The sequence below is a fragment of the Myodes glareolus genome, chromosome 7, assembly GCF_982192425.1.
Source record: "Myodes glareolus chromosome 7, mMyoGla1.1, whole genome shotgun sequence".
Taxonomy (NCBI): domain Eukaryota; kingdom Metazoa; phylum Chordata; class Mammalia; order Rodentia; family Cricetidae; genus Myodes; species Myodes glareolus.
The window spans coordinates 29,964,588-29,985,059 of NC_142032.1; the positions used below are offsets into that span (position 1 = coordinate 29,964,588).

The following is a 20,472-nucleotide window of genomic DNA, read 5'->3' on the forward strand; positions in this document are numbered from 1 at the left end:
TCAGATCAGCCCTGAGTTAAATGGGCTATTTAGGACGGGCCGGAGATGCCAGGATCTTCACTCTAGACACGATGTCTCCAGGCACAGGAACTCAACGGCTAGGCAAAAGTTCAGTGGCTTTAACCTTCAGTGAACATTTAGAATACAGTTTATAACCAGGTGGAGAAATGTCTGGATCAGCCTCCACATTAGGCACAGAGTGAATTTCATGCTAGGTGCTGATTTAATTCCTGAGTCCCACTTCTTTGAAGTAAACCCATTTTCTTTCTTTCTTTCTTTCTTTCTTTCTTTCTTTCTTTCTTTCTTTCTTTCTTTTTTTCTTCCTTCCTTCCTTCCTTTCTTTTTTTCTTTTCTTTTTTGTTTTTTTTTTTGAGACAGGGTGTCTCTGTATAGCAGCCCCAGCTGTCCTGGATTTCACTCTTGTAAACCAGGCTGGGCTCGAACTCACAGAGATCCTCCTGTCTCAGCCTCCTGAGTGCTGGGATTAAAGGCATGCACCACCACCGCCCAGCTTAGTAGATCCATTGTCTTCTGATGGAATTTATTTCTTCCACCAGTCTAACTAGATGATTTTCTTGTAGACCGGGGCATCATAGATACCTGGCCCTGGCTAGAAGGTGGAAGTCTTTGCTGAGAATTTTAAAATTTACAGCTCTAAATGTGGAAGAGTCCCTCACAGAGGCAGTGCTGGGAAGTGAGTAGAAGGCAGGCTCCAGGGGGTTTCTTGTCCCTGAAGAGTTCCCTGGGAGTGGATCCTAAGGCCCAGAGATGCTGCATGAGGCATTCCTGCTGCCTGCCGTCTTCATTCGGTTCACCCCATCTTGCTTCCTGGCCTAGGATGCTTCAGGTGCCATCTCTGTCACACACAGCCTAAAGAATGCCGACTGCCTCTCTTGATTATTTATATTTGGAATGTTTCAGTGTCCTTTGTCACAAATAGCAGCTGTGAAGCATTTAATTGGGTAATAGGGCAGCTGGCTTCTGACATAGCTTTTTGGGAAGAGTGGTAATGTTTACTGTCATAAACACGGATATGTATTGACACTAATTAAACTAGTGACTGTAGATACGTGGGTATATATGTGGCAATGACTCTAGGTGCTTGCTCTGATACAAATGCCACATGACTTTTGATTAGATCATCCAAACAATTGTACCCCTATTATGGGGTGTGTGTGTGTGTGTGTGTGTATGTGTGCGGGTGGGTGGGTGGATTTTTCTGTCCCTCCTGCCAACTCCCAAATCATGACACGGAGACTTCTTTTATTAATCAGGAAAGCTCGACTGATAGCTTAGGCATGTTTCTAATTAGCGCTTATAATTTAAATCAACCCATTCTATTCACTTATGTGGTGCCATGTGATTTGTGGCATTTCCTTGTCCTTCTGCATGTCTTGCTCACGTTCCGTCTGGCTTGTGACTCCTCATGTCTCCCGCCTTCTTCTCAGCGTCCTCTGTGCCTGGAAGTCCTGCCTAGCTATTGGCCATTCATCTTGTTATTAAACCAATCAGTGACACATCGTCACAATGTACAAAAAGATTAGTCCGCAACATGTGTGTGAGAGTGTGAGTGTGTGTGTGAGAGAGAGAGAGAGAATACAATTGTGCTTTGATACTGTCCTTTATTATTGAAGTCATTATTAAAGGCAGCTAAACAGAGATATTGTAACTATAACACATACACTGAGAGATTTATATGAAAGAAGAAATGAGCACTTTGGCAAATTATCAAGCATGCGTACACGTTCCCTACTGGAAGGAAGCTCCACAGAGTTACCACCACACTTCAGTGGGCTGGTGTTTGGGGAACTGAGATCTGAGATGACACAATGCTGCATAAACTTCCCTTCCTCTCAGGAAGTCCTGGATTGGCTTCCTGAGAAGCCTTTGGTATTGTTGGAACGTGTCAGAAAGAGTGGAGAAACAGCTGCTGCTTGGCTTCTGCTCGCCAACTGGTTTCAGAAACTCTAATAGTTGTTTATTCCGGATGCAGCAGCCAAGTTTTCTTTTACTGTCTTGGTTGCTGTTATGACTTGGGCAGCATTAGGCCAACAACAATGCCTACTTAGAGTAGCTGAGGCCTGCGGGATCGAGGCCTCTGAAATACACTGCTGCCTGCCTCAGATGCAATCACCTAATAGGAGAGAGGGTAGGGAGCTCACAGAGAAGGGTGGCATGAAGTAATGAGGTCTGTTCCCCTTGGGGAAGGAGAGAGGACAGGAGCAATCTCGTCAGGGCTCAGGCCAAGAAGTGAGTTCTAGGAGAAGGCAGGTTTGAGTGTGTCTGGGCTAGGAGAAGTAAAATGATTCAAGAAGGTCATTAAACAACAAGCCCAGCGTGGGGCAGATGTGGAGGTGACTGTGCCCAGTGCCCGTGGGAAAGCACAGATAGAGCGGTGGGTTCTTCGGCAGTATGATTTTAAAGACAGGGTTCTATGGAGTAGAAGCTGCCTTCTGACGGACCGAATGGTTCTGCATCTGGCCTGTGGGCTAATCTTTTTGTTTTTTCATAACTGTATACTGAGCAGCTTTGTATTTTGTGGTGCCATTGTGGATAACAAAGACCTGGAACTATTTAACCCCTTCTTCTTGTGAGGATACCATAGCTATATCGATAATAGTGGCCTTGTTTCTGGTACATAAAGGCTGTGGAAAATGTGTTTTAAGTGCTTTGAGTTCTGATTGCACCTGATGGCATTTAGGAAGGCTTCCTTCTTCCTGGGCTTAACACTTGCTCCGAATGTCAAGTTCAATATATATAGCAACCAGCACATTGCCTAGTAAATAATATCCTAGTACATAATATATATCCAACAGAGTTCACAAGGTATAATAAATAGCAGTAGTTTCTTTAAAAAAAAAAAACACTGTTTTTAAAAATCCACATGAGCGTGACCATATGAGACGCTGCCTTTTAAGGAGACTGTTTCCGTTTGCACCTCCTCTAAAGGTCCAGTTCAGTGATGACTGAGGGAAGAAAGGTGTACGACCTGATGGCATGCTGAACTTTGACATTTATCATGTGATGGTGCTGATTTGTCTGGAGGCCCAGAGGGAGGGGCCTTCAGCAGAAATAGCAGTTGGACAGCATCCAATGTCCGTGACTCTGGCACAAGGAGCCAGTGTTTGAACCAAGAATGGCAGAAATGGTACAGGCATAAAGGGACACCTTCCTGTCACACCTGTTGATAGTGAGTTGCCAAGAGATGGAGATGGAGCACAGAGGCTGCCAGAAGTTAGCTTCAAGGTTTGGTGAGTGTCACCTCTCTGGGGATACGGGGGAAGCACACGATCTGGCTCCCTTCATGTGCTGGGTACCTGTTGCTAGAAAGAAGTGGAAGACCTGTCTTGCTTCTGTCCCTTTTGACCATTTGTTCTCCCAGTCCAGATTGTTTTTCCTAGTGGACGAGCTGGCAGAGAACTTGAGAGAGATGAAGCTGTGGTTCTGGTCAGCTACTGGCAGAACCCAGACTAGGAAGGGCACTTTTGGTTCATGGTACAGTGTTCTCTGTGCCTCCCATTTCTCCCATTGCCTCGCAGGAAAGAACAATGTTTTAGGAAGGCCCCATTCTCGCTCTAGATCTCATTGGTTAGGGAACATTTTGAAGAGGTCTTGGCCAGTGGGATGACTGGCTCGAAGGGAACACACGGTGATCTGGGGAAATGGCCCAGCCTGTCAAGCGCTGGCTGTGTTAGCTGTTTAACAACTAGACCCTGAGTTAAAACCCTAGAGCCTACATAATCCACATAAAAAGCCAGACACCTGGCTTGGGCTGTCAAGATGGCGTGGGTAAGGACTTGTGGAGGTTAAGCCTGATAAACCTGGGTCTGGTCCCTGGAACCCACGTGCTGGAAAAGAGAACTGACCTCTGTTAGGTGTCCTCTGACCTCCACACAGATGCTGTGCACACCCCTCCCCAATAAATAACAAACAAGCACATAAATGAGTAGATGGGAGACCTGAGCGTGGTGGTGCACACTTACAGCGGCAGCATTGGGGAAGTGAAGACACAGATCTCTGGGGCTTCAGCCTAATTGGGGAATTCCAGGCCTACCTTGTCTCAAAAAACTAAAACAACTAAAAACGAGTGTTCCTAAGGAAAGGCACCCGAGAGTTTTCTCTGGCCTCTAAGCAAAAACACACATTCAGCCGTGCATGTGCATACCATACACTTGTGCGTGCGCGGGCACACACACACACACACACACACACACACACACACACACACGGGGTGGGGGCAAGGGAATCAAACTCAAGAGATCTTGTCTAAACCTAAAAAGACTTAATCTGCAATTTATAAACAAAATCTCTTGAGCTGGTGCAATAGCTAGGGTGGATAAAGATGCTTCCCATGCAGGCCTGATGACCCAAGTCCAACCCTTGGACCCCACTTAAGGTCGGAAGAGAACTGACTGCCTGAAGCTGTCCTTTGACCTCCACACTTGTGCTCAAGCATGCACGTGCGCCCACCCACCCCGCTGCACACCCGCACACAGTAATAACCAATGAAAATAATCTTTCTTCCTGTCAGAAACTCCTTCAGCCCTAGTGATCAGTTCATGTTTTAATAGATCAGGACCCCGGGAATTAGGAGTTCTGTAGTCTCCTCTAATTTGCCAAATCCCACTGTTTACAGTTTCTTTTAATTTTTTTATTAGAATATGATGTTTAAGCCACTGTGTCTAGATAGAATGTTTTTAAAAAATATATTCTTGCTTTTTAGCTGTATTTAATTGTCTAAATATCACTCCTTTAAGATTCCTTTTTCCACTAGTAATCTTTTCCTTTCAATTATGTAATTACATCAAATTCAAGAAACCTAAACCGTAAGCCTACGTTTCTCATGATTTAAGAGAGTCAAACCGTGCAACACCAAACAGCCATTTCAGCTGTAAAATGCTCTGTGTATTTTTAGCATAAGGCACAATTTTTAAAATTAAAGGCAAGTTTATCATTTAAAAGTTTTTCCTTTGCAGTTTAGGGAATGGAGCCTAGTACGTGGTGTGTGTTAAGCTAGAACTTCCTCACGTGGCTACATCCAGCCCCTGCTACCCCTTAAAAACAAACAAGCTGGGCGGTGGTGACACACGCCTTTAATCCCAGCACTCAAGGACAGAGGCAGGAGAATCTCTTTGAGTTTGAGTCCAGCCTGGTCTACAAGAGCTAGTTCCAGGACAGATTGTTACACAGAGAAACCCTGTCTCGAAAAAAAACAAAACCAAACAACCAAACAAAAAGCCTTTTGAAAGTTTGAGTCAGAGTTTCCCTAAATTGCCCAGACAGGTATCCTGCTTCAGCCTCTGGATTAACTGAGATTACAGGTCTGTGTCACCCGGCCCTGCTCAGTCTATGGCTGTTGACAATAGTGGCGCTCCGGATTCAGGACTTGGCATATCCGAGTCGCTACTCTGTGGAGCGCGGAGCTAAGTGTCTTGCATGTAGGGTCACCTGTAATTTGGCCACCTTAGTGGGCACATTCCAGACTCATTGCAGGTCAGCTCTCAGCCTGCTTTAATGGAGGTCTCAGGAGCACGTTGCACCCTTTACAGCCTCAACTCGGGAACTTGTACCAGCAGAAACCCAAGGACTTCCACTGGTTCTTATAACATGATTAATCAGGGCTTCAGAAAAGTTTTCGCAAACTTTCGAAGTGCTAAAGTTCGTAAAAGCTTAAACTGGACCTAAAGCTGAACTCGACCTAAATCAAGAAAGGAAAGTTCCGCCTTAACCGACAGTGAACGCGCTTATTGGTTAGGATCGCACAGGGGCTGACTCACTTCTTTAGCTGTAGCAGAGAGCCACGCCCTGCATTCCAAAAACCCTGTGCTGCCTGAGGCGCGCGGGCCTGGCTCCTGCAGCCCCCTGAGCTCCCTGTCCTCTGTGCTTTCCGCGTCCGTCAGCTGCGGGGACAGCAGCCACTCCCCACGGCCGGCCGCTCGCACGGACGGAGAGCCTGGCTCAAACTTGATCCTTCAGGAACTTTCCAGGAGCCTGTCTCCGGGAGGAGAGGTACGTGTGGCTCTTTGTGGGAAGGCAAGAAAGGCAGTTCATTAAAATATTCTCCAGGGTGATGGGTTGTAGCAGCGCCAGATGGTGGGACTCCAGGAAACGTAGAGGAGGAGCAAAGTCACGCCGAACTTCCACAAGGCACCCTGTGGTCACCAGTGGGATTTCCTTCACCAAGAGAACTCACGGGAATCGGCTTACCATTGGGGTTTCAGTCCTAAACTAGGTACTACCTAGTAGTAGTGCAGTGGCTGGGACTGTGGCCCCGGGTAGGTAGGGCTAATCAACAGCTGAACCAAATCCTGTGTGATGCTAGCCGATGTGGTTCCGAGTATATAGTACACAAGCAACATAGTTTCAGTTTGGGGTTGTCGGAGTTCCTAGAGTAGGTTTTTTGAGAGGTGAGATTGTCTTTACAGCTTGGCTACTGAGTTTTAAGGATTACAGGTTTCCTCTGCTCACCTCTACCAAAGACCTTCAGCCAGCGTCGGAGGAGCTGGGGAGCGAGCCCTGTACCAGGTGCCAGAAGGGAGCACGTGTTGTCTGTGTTTTCCAGAGAGGGTGTTTACTAGGCAGACTTCTGCTTCTGTGTAGTGCTTCAAGGTGATTGCTCTTGTGAAACTAACCGAGAACGCACGAGGGTTGCCTGTTTGTTTTTTTTCCCCCTCCCTTTTGCTATGTGTTTTAACTTGGGTTGTCCCCAACAGGATTCTGAGCTCAGTTTTCATGATGGGAACAAATTTTCATTCTACTTTTAACCTGGTTGAGTGTGTGTGTGTGTGTGTGTGTGTGTGTGTGTGCACGAGTATATGTGTGTTGCTGGGGATACAGCCCAAGGTCTGCCCCCATGCTACATAAGCATTCTACCAGGTAAATAAATCGCTAATTCTTTGTCTTACGGGTTTTTTTTTTTTTAAGCTTTTAAAAAATCTGTTTGGACAGCAGATTTGTTTGTATTGTACAAGCCGATTTTTATTTTATTCCTTGGTGGCAGTCATTCAGTCCAGGACCTGTCATGGAGCTAAACCTCTCAATACCTATTTACCAACTTTCTTGCCGTAGCTTAGGAAGGTAGAGGAAATAGCTTTTGGTTTCCAAGGAAATGCACAGTACAACATAGATGCTATCGTAAGTAGAATCCGTGTGTACCAGAAGGGCGGGCACTTGTTGGTCTGATGGCATAGGCAATACCAGGGACATTTCAGAACTGATCTATGGTTAAGAATGTGCATTAAGCTAGGAACATTATCCTTGTGCTTCTGCTTTTATGAAGCTGTAGACGCTTGCAGTAGATGGAGAGAGAGAGAGCAGAGTAAAATTCTCTGCAACTGACCTTTCTAAGGTCTATAAAGAAAACTCCTCTGGAAAGAAAGCACGTATAAATGGAATATTTAAATTACTTTTGTTGGTAATTGGAGAGGTTAGTTCCCCGCTGAGCGTCCAGCACCCATTGAAAGCTCCTGGGCTAATAGTTAAGCCAGCTGCATTGCCTTAGGTTGATCCAGTGTCTGGGTGAAAGGTAACAGCTTGGAAAGCTTGGCTAACAACCTCTGACCTCCAGAGAAAAATCGCCTAAGGGCACTGCTGGGCAGTTGGAAGGCCCCCCTTCAGTGGTGAGAGAGTGGGAGAAGAGCCTGCTAATTCAAAGATGTCTAAAACCTAACTGTGGATGGTTCACATGCAGTTGTTACAGAGCTGAACACCTAAGGGTGTCCTCTTGGCTGCAACCGAGGCAGTGCGCATCCCCTTCCTCCCACTGACATTCTGAGTAGCTAAGAGGGAAGTGTATCACCCCAACTGCTGCGTAGTTAAAAGACTTGGTATAACCTGTTTCCTATTTCACAGTCAGTCGCTTGCTTCCTTTGTTGGGAGTTAGCGTCAGACATTTGCTGTTTTCCCAGTGGCTCTAAGCTGTCAAACAGCGCCAGTTTTCCCTATGTGGAGTTATACTGAGGAGAGTCTTGGTTTGAAACAGATTTCCAAGTGATTTTAAAGGTCTTCGGTGCCCCCGTGCCCAAGTCTCAAAGTTCACAGAATAATATATTTACTCAGGAAGTTTGAGGTTTTCAAATATTAACTGAGCAAGCCCTGCACTCTTCTTGATGGGTGGGTGGAATCATGTGGCTGCCTCAGGGCGACCAATCTTTGTTGACTTTTTTCCTGAAGCTCTTTAGTTCTGACTGTGTCCTTCCTGCTCCTAAGAAAGAGCACACTGGCTTTCTCCCAGTGTGACGCCAGGCGCAGGATCCTAGTAACGGGTGACTGTACATATGGGCTGTGTCTTATGTGCTGTAGGGAAATAGTTTTCAAGTTAGGCTGGGCCCTTAGTGTGCTGTTAAACTTGCCTTTTCCAAAGGGTGAGCTAGGGGCGAGGGAAATGCCTCTAGGCGTCACAGTGACTGAGAGCACGTGCGGTTCTTAGGGAGCACCTGAGTTCAGTTTCCGGCATCCATGCCAGGCAGCACAACCACCTATGACTCTAGCCCCAGGGAGAGCTGGTGCCCTTGACCCCTGTGGACACCTGCCCTTCTGCCTCCTATTCACATAATTAAAAATAATAAAAATGAACTTTACAAAAGAATAATAAGGTAGAGGACATGAGGGGGCTACAGTTTAACCTGTCAGAAGGAGAGAAAGGTGCTGTGTGTCGCTGCAGTGGTGGCCATCTGCTAGCATCCCGTGATGCAAGAAAACAGTGCCACCTTCTTGGAAGACCAGAGGCACCTATTCCAGCCTCCCCACCTCTTTACCTCCATCTGCCTTACGTGGAACCTCCCACTCACCTTTCCAGCCAAGAATGCCTTGGCCACCTCCTCAGTTCTCTACATTCTGGCTCTTTGAAGTAGCGCGCATGCTTGAGGATGCTGAAAGAGCATATTGGGGCTTAGGGGTGTAGCCCAATGACAGAGCGTTTGCAAAGTACCCAGGAGGGCCTGGGTTCCCTTCCTGGTCTGTGAAAAAAACAAAGTGAGAGAGCTTGCAACAGAATGTGCCAGTCTGCTGGACGAACTGCTTAGGAGTAATCTTAGAAAACTCACGGGAAAGTATTCCAGAAATGAGGTTTTTAAAAGCAGGTAGATGGTCAGTTCCAAAGGCTTCAGAATCACAGGGTGTTCTGTTGTCAAAGAGAATTGCAAAATCTATTTTGCAGAAAGCACGTGATGAGGGTTGGGAGTGGAACATGTCTGTAATGTTACCCCTTGGAAAGCAGAAGCAAGAAGATCTGGAGCCCAAGACAAGCCTGGGCTACATAGTGTGGCCCTCGACATCTCTGTATCTGGCATATACCTGCTAAAGATCATTTGTGTTCATTAACCTCACGTCTTTTTTTAATGGAGGTGTTGGGCAAATATTTCAGGATCTTGGCATACATATAGCATGCCAGCTTCGGTACGAGATTTAATGTGTCCCATGGGTTCTCTATCCAAGAAGAAAAATGTGGTTGGACAGCGCTATGGATACATAAGCTTGTCTTATACCCAGAGAAGGCGGGTCGGAAGAACAGTGATGTCAGACGCTAGTAGTCTTGAGCAATGCGCCTGGATAACCCCGGGGATCTCGGGTTACCAGGTGGAGTCTCTAGAAGATGTGATTCCCACGGCTCTTGGATTGACCACGGATAACAGTGAAGAACCTGGGACTCAGTGGTCAGGTCTTGTGTGATTTATTGGAACTGCTTGGGCTCCTGTTTCCTTAATCACAAAACAGAACGAGAAGAATACTTGGCAGTTGGATTTTTCTTTGGACCACCAGCTCGCAAATAATGACATGGAGACATATTATTAATTATGAAATCTTGGCCTTTAGCTTAGACTTGTTCCCAACTAGTTCTTATAACTTAAGTTAACCTGCTTTTATTAATCTATGCTTTACCATGTGGCATTGTAACATTCTTTCATCCTGTATGTCTAACTTTCACCAGTCTTGTTGATGTCTCCTGTGTGCGCCTCCATGATCTCCTCCTACTTGCTCTCTGCCAGCAAGTCCCACCTATACCTCTTGCCTAGCTATTGGTCGTTCCGCTGTTTATTAAACCAATTAGAGTATTATATCTTCACACAGTGTACAAATATCCCACAATACTTTCCTCATAGACAATTGAAGACATTGAAGGATTAAAATAGTTAATTCGTGAGAAGTGCTCCACAGCCATAATAAACTTCATGTCTTACCCTTAGTGATTTTTGTCGCTGTGGATTTTTCTGCTTTTGTGGTACCGCTTGAGGCAGAAGGTTATGTGGACTGAGTTTGTGTTTAGATCTATATTCTGCGTATGCAGTGAAATTTTGGAGAGGGTACGTAATCACTTGGGCAGTGGTTGGAAGACACTGGACATGTTCATTATAGAGAAGCTGGCATATTACTTGTTTAATAAAAAGATTCAGATAGCTGACACCAGATTCTGTACGTGCCCTCTGGTGTGACGTGTGTCTTCACACGGAGAGCTAGCTGTAGCCTTGGTTTGAAGAGGGATATGTACTGAGCGAGGTTGTAGGGGAGCTAAGTTCCTGCTAGTTTCTGAAGTTAGTGCAGTTTTTCTGTGTACAGCTCTGTCAGCTGACTGTGGTTCTCAAAGACCAGGTTTACCCTCTAGAGGACATAAGGTAATGTCTGGACATAGTTTTATTGTCATGACTGGGGATGGGTGGAGCCAGGCATGCTGCTATCCAGCTTGCTTGCAGGCACCTGGATAGTCCCATGACAACGACTTACCCGTCAGACTGTCAGTAGCACAGGGTTGAGAAATCTTGGCTTACCAGTTGAGTACTTGTTGTGCTTGTGAAATTGGAATAGTTGTTTTTGCTTGGGTATTGTCACCAGCTAGATGGAAGAATGTGTTTATGAGAGAGCCTTTGAGACTGAGTCTGTTCTAAAACCTGCAGGTATTTTTAATTTAGTCATTGGTGGTATGGTCCAATATAGCATTTGCCCCATCCTCTAGAGGAATGTATAAGGTAAACATATACTTGGGTCTCTGCTCTCCAGTGAGTGACCACATGATATAGTCTGCTAGGCTGTCTTGAAATCTTCTCTGGCAATGCCATTAATCTGAAACTCTTCAATTTAGCCTCCAGCAAAATTTTAAGACAAGGACAAAAAGCAGGCCTATTTTTTTTTTGTCAAAATATCGCAAGAAGTCTAGGCCATTTACTAATATTCTTCTCCTCTGAAACTTCGTAGGCTGCATTGCCATAATTTACTTTGCTTTCAGTACTATTATCATCCATGTTTCCACTAGAATGACCTATTAACTAATGCTCTATTCTTAATATGGTTTCTTAATGTATTTCCCTGTGTCTTAAGTTGTAAACAGCACACCAGCCAGGGTAGGTCCAAAGGCACCAGTGTCGCCACCCTAGTGTAGAGGTATCACGTGACCACTGTTTTTGGCCCTTTCTTTTTGTGTCAAGCCCCACAGTCCGTTCTGCAGCATCATGCAGCTCCCGGATAAGAATATTTATCATGTGTGTTTTTCCCTTAAGATAAGTGTGATTTTTTTTTATGTGACAGAAGGCAGATGAGAGATTCCAGTGTTCAAGTCCACTTGCTATCTACATGTAGATGAGGAATGCTTTGCAGTTTGTTAATTTTCCCAGTACTTAAGAGTTCTGCGTCATAGGTGGGTGCTTTATTAACTGTTGGAAACAATTGACCCTCTGAAGGTCTCTTTTTGTGTAACCATCTCAGAAGTACAGGACTTAAGACTGTAAAGGTGGCCAGTGTGAGCCCTCTCTCCTGCCAGCGGCAGAATTAGAATTCACATTCTTCCCATGAATGGGGACAAGCTAGAATCACAGCAGCCATGGTGTGAGTGGTGTGCATAATGGAATGGCTTGGACTTCAGAGCGCACAGCTAAGAAAGTGATTATGCAGACTAAGTAAGCATTGTGAGTAGAGGGAGCCCTTGGTTAAGTTAACCTTCAGGCTCACCTGGTTCTCCTGATAGGGCAGAAATAGGAGGTGGCCTTCTAGCGCTAATGGGCTCACAATGCCTGAAAGTTGCTGGGTTATCGGTATTGGCAAACAAATACAACCAAACCCTTACTCTCAGAGAGTCCTTCTTGCAGGACCATAAGCCAAGGGTTTAGTGAGTTTAGTCTAGATCTCACAAGAATGTAGCATGCTCATGATTGGTATTTGTTGTTCTTTCCAATCAGCAGGCGCTATCGAGCCCTACATTGTAGTTTGTGTTTCTTACAGTAGAGTATTCAGTTGGCATTTTTACTTCAGTGCTACGTTGAATGTACTCAGCCCAAAAGTTTCAGGCCCCTCTGTGAACGGTGGTGAATCCCGAGAAGATTCTTTCCTGTAAGACCAGCTGGCTTCACGGGGTGGTGGGGGTTACTCGTCTACCCCAGGAGTCCCTTTCCTATCGTGTTCTCAACATGGGAACGCAATGAACATCCCAAGACTGTTACCAAGTGAGTGCCACGGCATGCTTACTCACCCCGGAAACGTAGGACCCGGCTCTGTGAGTGACGCATGCGTGAGTAAAGAAAATGAGTTAACTGCTGTCATAGGGATTCCCAGGCCAGTGAGCAGGCCTGTCACTTCTTGTTTAAACTGTACAAACTACCAGATAGCTACAGAAATCCCTCATCAAAGCAGCCATGACTAAAAATTTACAGAATTTTTTTTCGTGGTTTTGTATTGCTAAACATTCTTAGAAGTTTATAAAAATATGCTTTAGTTCGACTCTCAGGAGGATAGTTTGGATCCCGTATCTAGAGCGTTTTGGTTCTCAGGGCTGTAACACTTTTAAAGTACATGTAAATCCTAAATTCCCACTGCTGTACTATAATGCTCCTAACTTCTGTTCATTGTGATTTTTGTACGTTTATTGTCTTTTTGGAACAGGGTCTTTCTTATTGCATATTCTCGGCTGGCCTCCGAAGTGCAGTGTAGTCCAGACTGGCTTTGAACTCGTGGCAATCCTCCTGCCTCTCAGGTACCTATGTGCACTGTGAATGACTTCCAGATTGTTGAGCAGCTAGGTAATTGTCAGTGCAGGAGCCCGAGAGAGGAAGCTCCTTAAAGCCTGAGCACTGGCTCTAAGGAGAAGCAGGACTCAGATGTATTTACTTTCTGCCCTTGTGAAAGTCAGAGATGGGACAGTAAGTGTTTCCTAAAGGAGAACCATCAAAGCGAATGCACTTCGTAACTTTAGCAAGACTGGCACTCACAGAGATGCACTCTGCAAAAATCCCGCAGGTCTGTAAGACTCCAAGGGAAAAGAGCCAGGGTGGGCTGGGCTGTCTGCACAGGGCATAAGCAGGGAGTGGTCCCCCCTGGATTGGAGACTTAAGAGAAACTGGCAAGCATAGCAATGTCACCTCTGTGCTGAGAGTACTTGGTTTGGATTCTCACAGTTCCCTGCCATTTCCGCCGTTCCCAAACTGTCACTGCACTCATACTCATTCTCATAAAAACTTAACAAGGTCACCTGACTAAGCCGTGTGTAAGGTAGGAACGTACTGTTAGCCAGCACTGTGCCATCCCCTGGCTAAATAAGGGAGTCTCTTTTCTGAGTGAAGTTTTCTCTGTATGGCTAAACTGTTGGGGGAAGAAGATTCAACCAGGAAAGAGTCCAGCCTTTAAAGAGCACAGATATTACCATGGTTTAAATATGAAATGGACCTAGTAGGTTTATGTAAACAGAACCCAATATAGGGAGCAGCCACCACTCCAGGGACTCAAAAGGAGGGAGTGTCCAAAGGTAGAGATTCTATTCTCCGCCCCTCCCCCCACAGCTGAGCACTAGGTCTCATTAGAGAGGATGTGGCCTTGGCACACTGCATGACCAAGAAAGCAACACAGTTTCCTGCTAGTAGATTTTGCTGCCAACCTGCCTTCCAGAATTTACTGAAAAATTTTCTTTAGACGGACCAAGAATAGGTGTTCAGAGGGAACTGTTAACCCAGGGGGCGTCTTGCTCCATCACTGTTGGAGGGCCCCAAAACCAAGAAGTGCAGCTCCTTGCTCCGCAGTATCTCCTGTTCTCTCTACCCACAAAACCCAAACCAGCATTATGCCAGCCAGCAAATGAACAAGATACATGCAGGCCAGTTATGTCAGTCAAGAACAGAGAGGCAATAGATCAGTAACTGATGGTGGTGGTGGGGGGGAACGAATCCCATCTTCTCAGGATTCGGGGTTTTCTTTTGTTCAGCCTGGCACTTGTTTCATGCTTTCTTGGACTTCTGAGTTTATTCCTGGCTTGTCCATGTAGTGACTCAATGCTAAAGGCTGATTGAAGGTTAGATTTCTTTCTTCTTGTTTGCCTCCTAAGCCATGGGAGGCATTTGGAGCAGCTTTCATCAAGTGTCACGTGGCTTGATGACATTTCACATGTCTTGCTTAATGCCTGTGAAGGTGCAGAGCACCGCTGAAGCTAGAGTTTCTGTGGAACCATCCGGGGATCTTGCCTCTGAGAGGGGTTTGATACGACACTCCAGGGCTCTGATTTTACTCATACAAGGTAGGTGTTCTGTGCATTTCTTTATGAGTTGAGATGATACTGCTTTCAGGAGTGCTTAAAAAGACACCCCCCCCCCCACCGCAGCTTTGAGCTACTAGGTTTCTGTGGTCTCTTGCTTCATAACACAGTGCAATGTGTAAGTCAGCTTTCTGTTTGAAACATTAGGTATGCTCAGCCCTGACCTTGATTCTGAGTTGTCTATCATCTGCATTGCTTTCTCTTCTCTACTTCTGGTCTCCTGTCTTTTGTTGTGTTAACTTGACCCCCCAATGCTGCTGAAGGTAAATGGATCTGGGGGAGGTTCAGACATTAAGGTTGATTATAAATTCTTTAAGTTTTCTGCTTATATTTTAAGCTAGATTTCATTGGATGACATCAAACAGAGTAGATAGTTACTCATAATCTTACATCCGGGTAACCATGATAACAAAAATAAAAGCAAAACATGCTTGTGGTTAGTATATAAACCTATCAAAAGCTATGGATGAGATGTGTTGGTTACCATCAAATGTGTTAGTATACTTGTGATCCCCCCCTCAAAACGGAATGGCATATCACCACCATTTGCTCTTAATAAAAATGTTAAACTTTATAATTCTGCAGCTAATTTTTCTGTACTTACAATATTTTGGAGATATTGCCTAACCACACAGGGAAATCATGGCTTTTGGTTGTAGTGATGGTATGGTATTTCATTAAATGAATATAATGAATATATAGTAATTAATTTCACCTTTGCCTCTTTCTAGACATTTTAATAGTTGCCAAATTGTGACCGTGTGCTCACTCAGCTATTAGATTGGCTGTATTCTGCCCTATGTGTAAATCTTGCTGCTAAAGTTGGTGTTTAAATTCCTGTAAGTGGGATTTCTAGATCAGAGATTAAATGCATATGAACCTTGCTAGATAGAATCGCCAAACTGGATTCCACAAAGGCCACCAATTTTAATTTTAAATCAAATTTGCATTCTTAATTTTTGTTTAAGATATACTGCCAATAATTGTACAAATTTATGAGCCACAGTAAAGTTGTTAGATGTTTGTTTATTTGTTTGTTTGAGACAGGGTCTTAGTATATAATCCTGGCTGGCCTGGGACTTACTATCTAGACCAGGCTAGTTTCAAACGCACGGAGATCTGCCTGCCTCCCAACATTCACAGTGCAGTGGTAATACGCATATGGTATGTTTGCTATAATCAAATTGAAGTCTTTAACATATTTACCACCTTAGATATTTATCATTCCTTTTTTGTAAGAGCATTTGAAACTTTTCCATAGCTATTTTGAGACTCAGTGCAGTATTGTGATCCAGAGTTGCATATTTCCACCCCCCATCCCTGTAAATCCCATGGCATTAACTGTGCCTGCGTGCTGAGTTGGAAGTAATGCCTATTTTTTTGTTTTTGTTGTTGTTGTTGTTTTTTGTTTTGTTTTTCTTCATCGGATCAAGACTTAGGATCTTTTCACTCTTCTTTGTTCCCTTGGTTTTAATTCTCTAATCCGGTGTACTTTGCTCTGTGCTTTTATTTTCTTCTTTCTCTTCCTTATTCGCCATTGTCAGTTCCCTGAACTTTCTTATTTCTATTGCATTGACTTACATTAGCACATTTTAAGCATGAAAAATTAGTCTTACTTAATAAATGTTACATGCATTTTGCCTGTCTTTGAGCTTCTTGCTTTCATTAACACTGTTGCTTTTACTTTAGTGTAAGAAATATTAAACAGCCTTTTAAAAATGAAATTCAAAATCGAAGAATGATGCTGGTTGAAAAAGTGTAACCACACTTTGTGCTGTTTGGGGTATATGCACAGATCCAAGTCAATCCCACATTCACAGAGACCTGTAACATTCCGCTTACCAAAACTGTTTATAGGGAGTACTCGTCATTGATGCCCTTCTCCTCTGCTGCATTGGCCCCTATCAGTTTCTTAGCGCTCTGGGCAGGTGAACTTCGAATGTCTTTGACTGTTAACACCAGGATGTAGTCATCTGTGAGATGACTGTGCAATCCAAAGTTGTAGGTGATTCTCTCTTTAAGATCCTCAACGTGTAGGCTTATAATTGCCTTATGGAGCATGGGGTATTGAGTGAATTCAAAAGAACAAGAGATGCAGGGGCAAAGAGAGCAAGATTAGAAAGCTTGAATGGAAATTCATTTGGGGACACTTCAAATTGACTCGATGGATCTCACAAATGCACCCTAGAATGTGCAGTGTCTCCCTTTCCTGCTACCTTAACTCCTAGTCAGTTGCTGTCTAGACATCTGGGGTGGGCTCCCAGGTAATGATAGCTTATTTATCTCACGCATGTAGACACTGAATGCACCAACAGTTCATTTATATCCAACGTTGACGGAATTCTTCTCTCCTTGTTCACGCAGTTACTCTACAGACTGCTAGTGAGATAATCTTGTCTGTTTTCTTGTGAGTAGTGTTAGAAAAGGTACTCCACATTAAGACAAAAAAAAGAGTTTGACTTAAGTGAATTTCTCTCCAGATTTCTTTAATGAATAAGCTTAAAAGAATTCTAATTAATAAAAATTGAATATACAATGTGTTGTTGCAATTTATATAAACTAAGCTTTAATCTAGATCCCAGGAAATTAATAGGTTAGTTTTTTATTATTTACATATCTCCTGAGCAGATTTTAAATATTCTTGAGTTCGAAAATCTATATTCATAGCCATATCATGATCCATTCCTTACTTGGTTTGACAAATGACATTTTCTTAAATGTTCATAGCTCAATTTCTAGTAGAGTTCTGACCTCCTTTTCTTTCTGTTTGGCCTGTGATGAGCTAATAGCTTTGTTTACTCTTCATAGTTTCCAGAAGATAATCGACTCAATTAATTTGTATTTACTAAAACAAAAGCCCACAATCAGAAAAATATATTGAATTTTCTGAAAGCTGACACTATTAGGCTTCAACTTCTGTTACTGTTCAGTGACATTCACACAGAAAAGAAAATAATAGGATACTAGGTCATCAGAGAACAGCTATGGTTACTCAAAATGATCATGGTGTTTTTTAAGCAAATATCTCGAAGAAGGCTGAGGAGGTCATGGGTAAATGATGTCATTAAATAGGCCTTTGACCAGACAATTTGGCTACGATTTGGTGATGGCAGTTTTCTTTTCTAAATAGTATATTGACAGGAAAGATAAATGGAGATACTGAGACTATGTGTTTGACAAAGGAAGGTTCACAAATAGCTTCCCGTGTCCAACAGTTTTGCGCCGCTTTGATCCAAGTTGTAACTTCAGCTTTTAACTTATTAATCAAGTTGACTAAATAAGGCTGACAGAAATTCACTTGTGTATTGTCTTTGACATTTTGCACAGGAGGATAAATGAGTCTGGCAGTGGAATCTACTTAGAAAAATGAGTTCCCGGAAATAAGAATTTCTGTGATTTGTTAATATTAAGACAGGTCTGAGGGTGAACGACCTTCTTGGTGGTAAACCAGTTGTCCCTGGAGAAAGGGAGCAAATATAATCAGAATTCTGATATCAATCATGGCAAAGGCAAAACGTATAAATCAGCAGGAACTTTTGTGAGGCATGTCTGGTTATCACTCCGAATAATCACACAGCAAATGTGTCATTCATTTCTTTACACATTTGTAAGGCTGCGGCAGTGGCTTTGTGGGTAAAGTGCTTGGCAAGCAGTCACGAGGCCTTGCTTTTGGAGCCCTAGTGCCATAGAAAAGCCAGCTCCACCTGTAACCTAACATTTGGAGGTGGGAACAAAAGGGCACTGGGAGCTTGCTGGCCATCCAGTCGAGACAAAATAGTGAGCTCCAAGTTCAGTGAAGAGACACTGTCTGAAAAATAAGGTGAAGAAGTCACACACACATACATACACCAATAAGACAGAATAGTTTCTCGTGTTATGCAAATTAAGGGGGATATTCTTCCAGCTTGTCAAAGTTTAAGTGTACCTCTTAAAATACCAGGTAGGAGAACGGGGCCCAGTTTCTAGTGTGTTGCCTTTCAGTGAAGCAGATACTTGCTTTGTGTCACTAGAACATGACCAGTAAGACAGTTTTCCCCATTGCTGTCCCAAATGTTAGATAATTGACCCTGGTTTATGTTGTATGTTTCTAGGTGAGGCTAGAAGTCCCATTGAGGTCAATTATTAGGTATAAGTGTTTATAACACGGCCTTTGCGTTTCAGGAGTTCTCACACCATTGGTCAGGTAAAGCATGTTAATTATTGTCATCCTGAGGCAGCCAGTTGCTGGGCAGCCGCATTAGGAGTTGGTCACAACACATTGAGCTGTGCCTCTAGGGAGCTCCCTGCCCGGGCACCCTCTGGCCGTGGTGTGACCCACAGGGAGTTTGATTGCATCAATGTTAGCCATAAGGTAGGATCTGAGGGCTTTTGTTATTTCTCAGTTTATTTTGCTCCACATTGATACAGAATGTACTTGTAGAGTAAGTCAGTGTTGGTAGTTTTCTATTTAATTTTTGTCTCATGAAATTACTCTTTCGTGTCGTAATTTTACTGATAAGACATTGGAATTCATGCTCTGTTCTGTACGGGGTGTCTTTCCTATGCAGTTTGCTTTCTCTTTGTGGCTTCGGTGTTGTTACCTCCACTAGTAAAGGCTGCTGTAGTTCAGACTGGTTGAGCAATTTTTTCCAGATCTTAAAGCAGTAAATATAAGAGCCAAGACTGAAGTCTAGATCATCTGGTTCCAGAATTTCTTTGCCCCCCTACCCTCTCCCATAGGAAAGTATGGGCAGCTACATTAAACAAACATGAGAACTGTAAGGGACTCTGCAGGTACCACCCAGCAATAGACCTTTCTTAGCAATGTATGTCCACATTCCTTCCTTGAACTTTGATAGACAATCCTACCCTCTGTCTGTGCCTACTTTAAAGGGTTAGACATATGAATAATTTGATGCCCGTCTTTCCAAATATATATGCAATTACATACATTATATATAAATAATTGTATGCACATCTCATGTATTCTATTTTATAGTCATTGACTGAGTAGGCATTTTTATTTGCTAGCATTTCCCAAACATATTTCTCTCTCAGTGTGTCTCTGGGTGTAATATTAGTCCATTGATTGCTTCACATGGATCTTTTACAGAATGGTAAAATTTCTTTTAGTATGTCATTTACCTTGATTTATTTTGTGAACGTATGAATTAATGCTCTCTTTTGAAGTTCAGATTATTGGAAAGAACAAAGATGAATACATTTACTTTTTACTCCCTTCTGCTTTTGCTTCCCTTCACCTCCTTTCCTTTGATTGAGAACTGAATAGGTGCTGGCTTTATAAGCCGTGTACTAGCCTAAACAGCAAGAACTTGCTAGGATGTGGCCCTGTGAGAAGCAATGCTCAAACTTTCTTGGTCATAACAACCCAAACCTGTTTTTGATGTGAAGTATTTACTTCAGTTTACTTAGAAAAGTTGCAGCAGCCATCTTTATTCAACTCTGTCATATTGCAAATGCATTTAAAGAAGGATTTATTTTATGCATCTGAGTGTTTGTCTGCATGGATTTATGTGTAGCACATGTATGTTTGGTGCCTATGGAAGACAAAGAGGATGTAAAATCCCTTGAAGCTGGAGATGCATGTGATTGTAGGCTGTTATATGGATGCTCAGAATCAAACTTGGGTTCTCTGTAAGAGCAGCAAGTATACTTAACCACTAAGCCATATCTCTAGCTCCTTCAAAGTTATTAATTATTACTTTATTGCTATTGTAAACTATTTTAGATTAAAGGCTAATAAATGTGTGCTTACATGGGCAATTGAAGCTACTCATTTCATGGTCTCACATTTCCATATCTTGAGGCATGACCTGGCTTCCAGGTTATCTGGCAGTTGTGCAAGCATTTGGATGTGTACTCTTTGCATGGACAGCTCTACTTGGACTCTGGTTTTCCTTGCTGTTTTGGGATTTCTCTTTATGGTGAATAAAGATTTATTTTTAATTTCCACTTGAAGTGAATAGTTG

General features: G+C 43.4%; 1 protein-coding gene across 10 annotated transcripts in view; it reads left to right on the plus strand.

The window, feature by feature from the left end:
* The window catches only part of Sgms1 (sphingomyelin synthase 1), a 265,051-nt gene that overhangs the window by 173,273 nt on the left and 71,306 nt on the right, over nucleotides 1–20,472 (plus strand). The window contains exon 1 of one of the 10 annotated variants that reach the window (XM_048438841.3): nucleotides 3,115–3,251. The exons of 8 other annotated variants lie outside the window; for them this stretch is intronic. The gene's annotated coding sequence lies outside the window, so the exon portion shown is untranslated. Of the gene's footprint in view, nucleotides 1–3,114; nucleotides 3,252–5,822; nucleotides 6,010–20,472 lie in introns of those variants that run through there. One more of the 10 variants, XM_048438840.3, reaches the window with a different exon arrangement.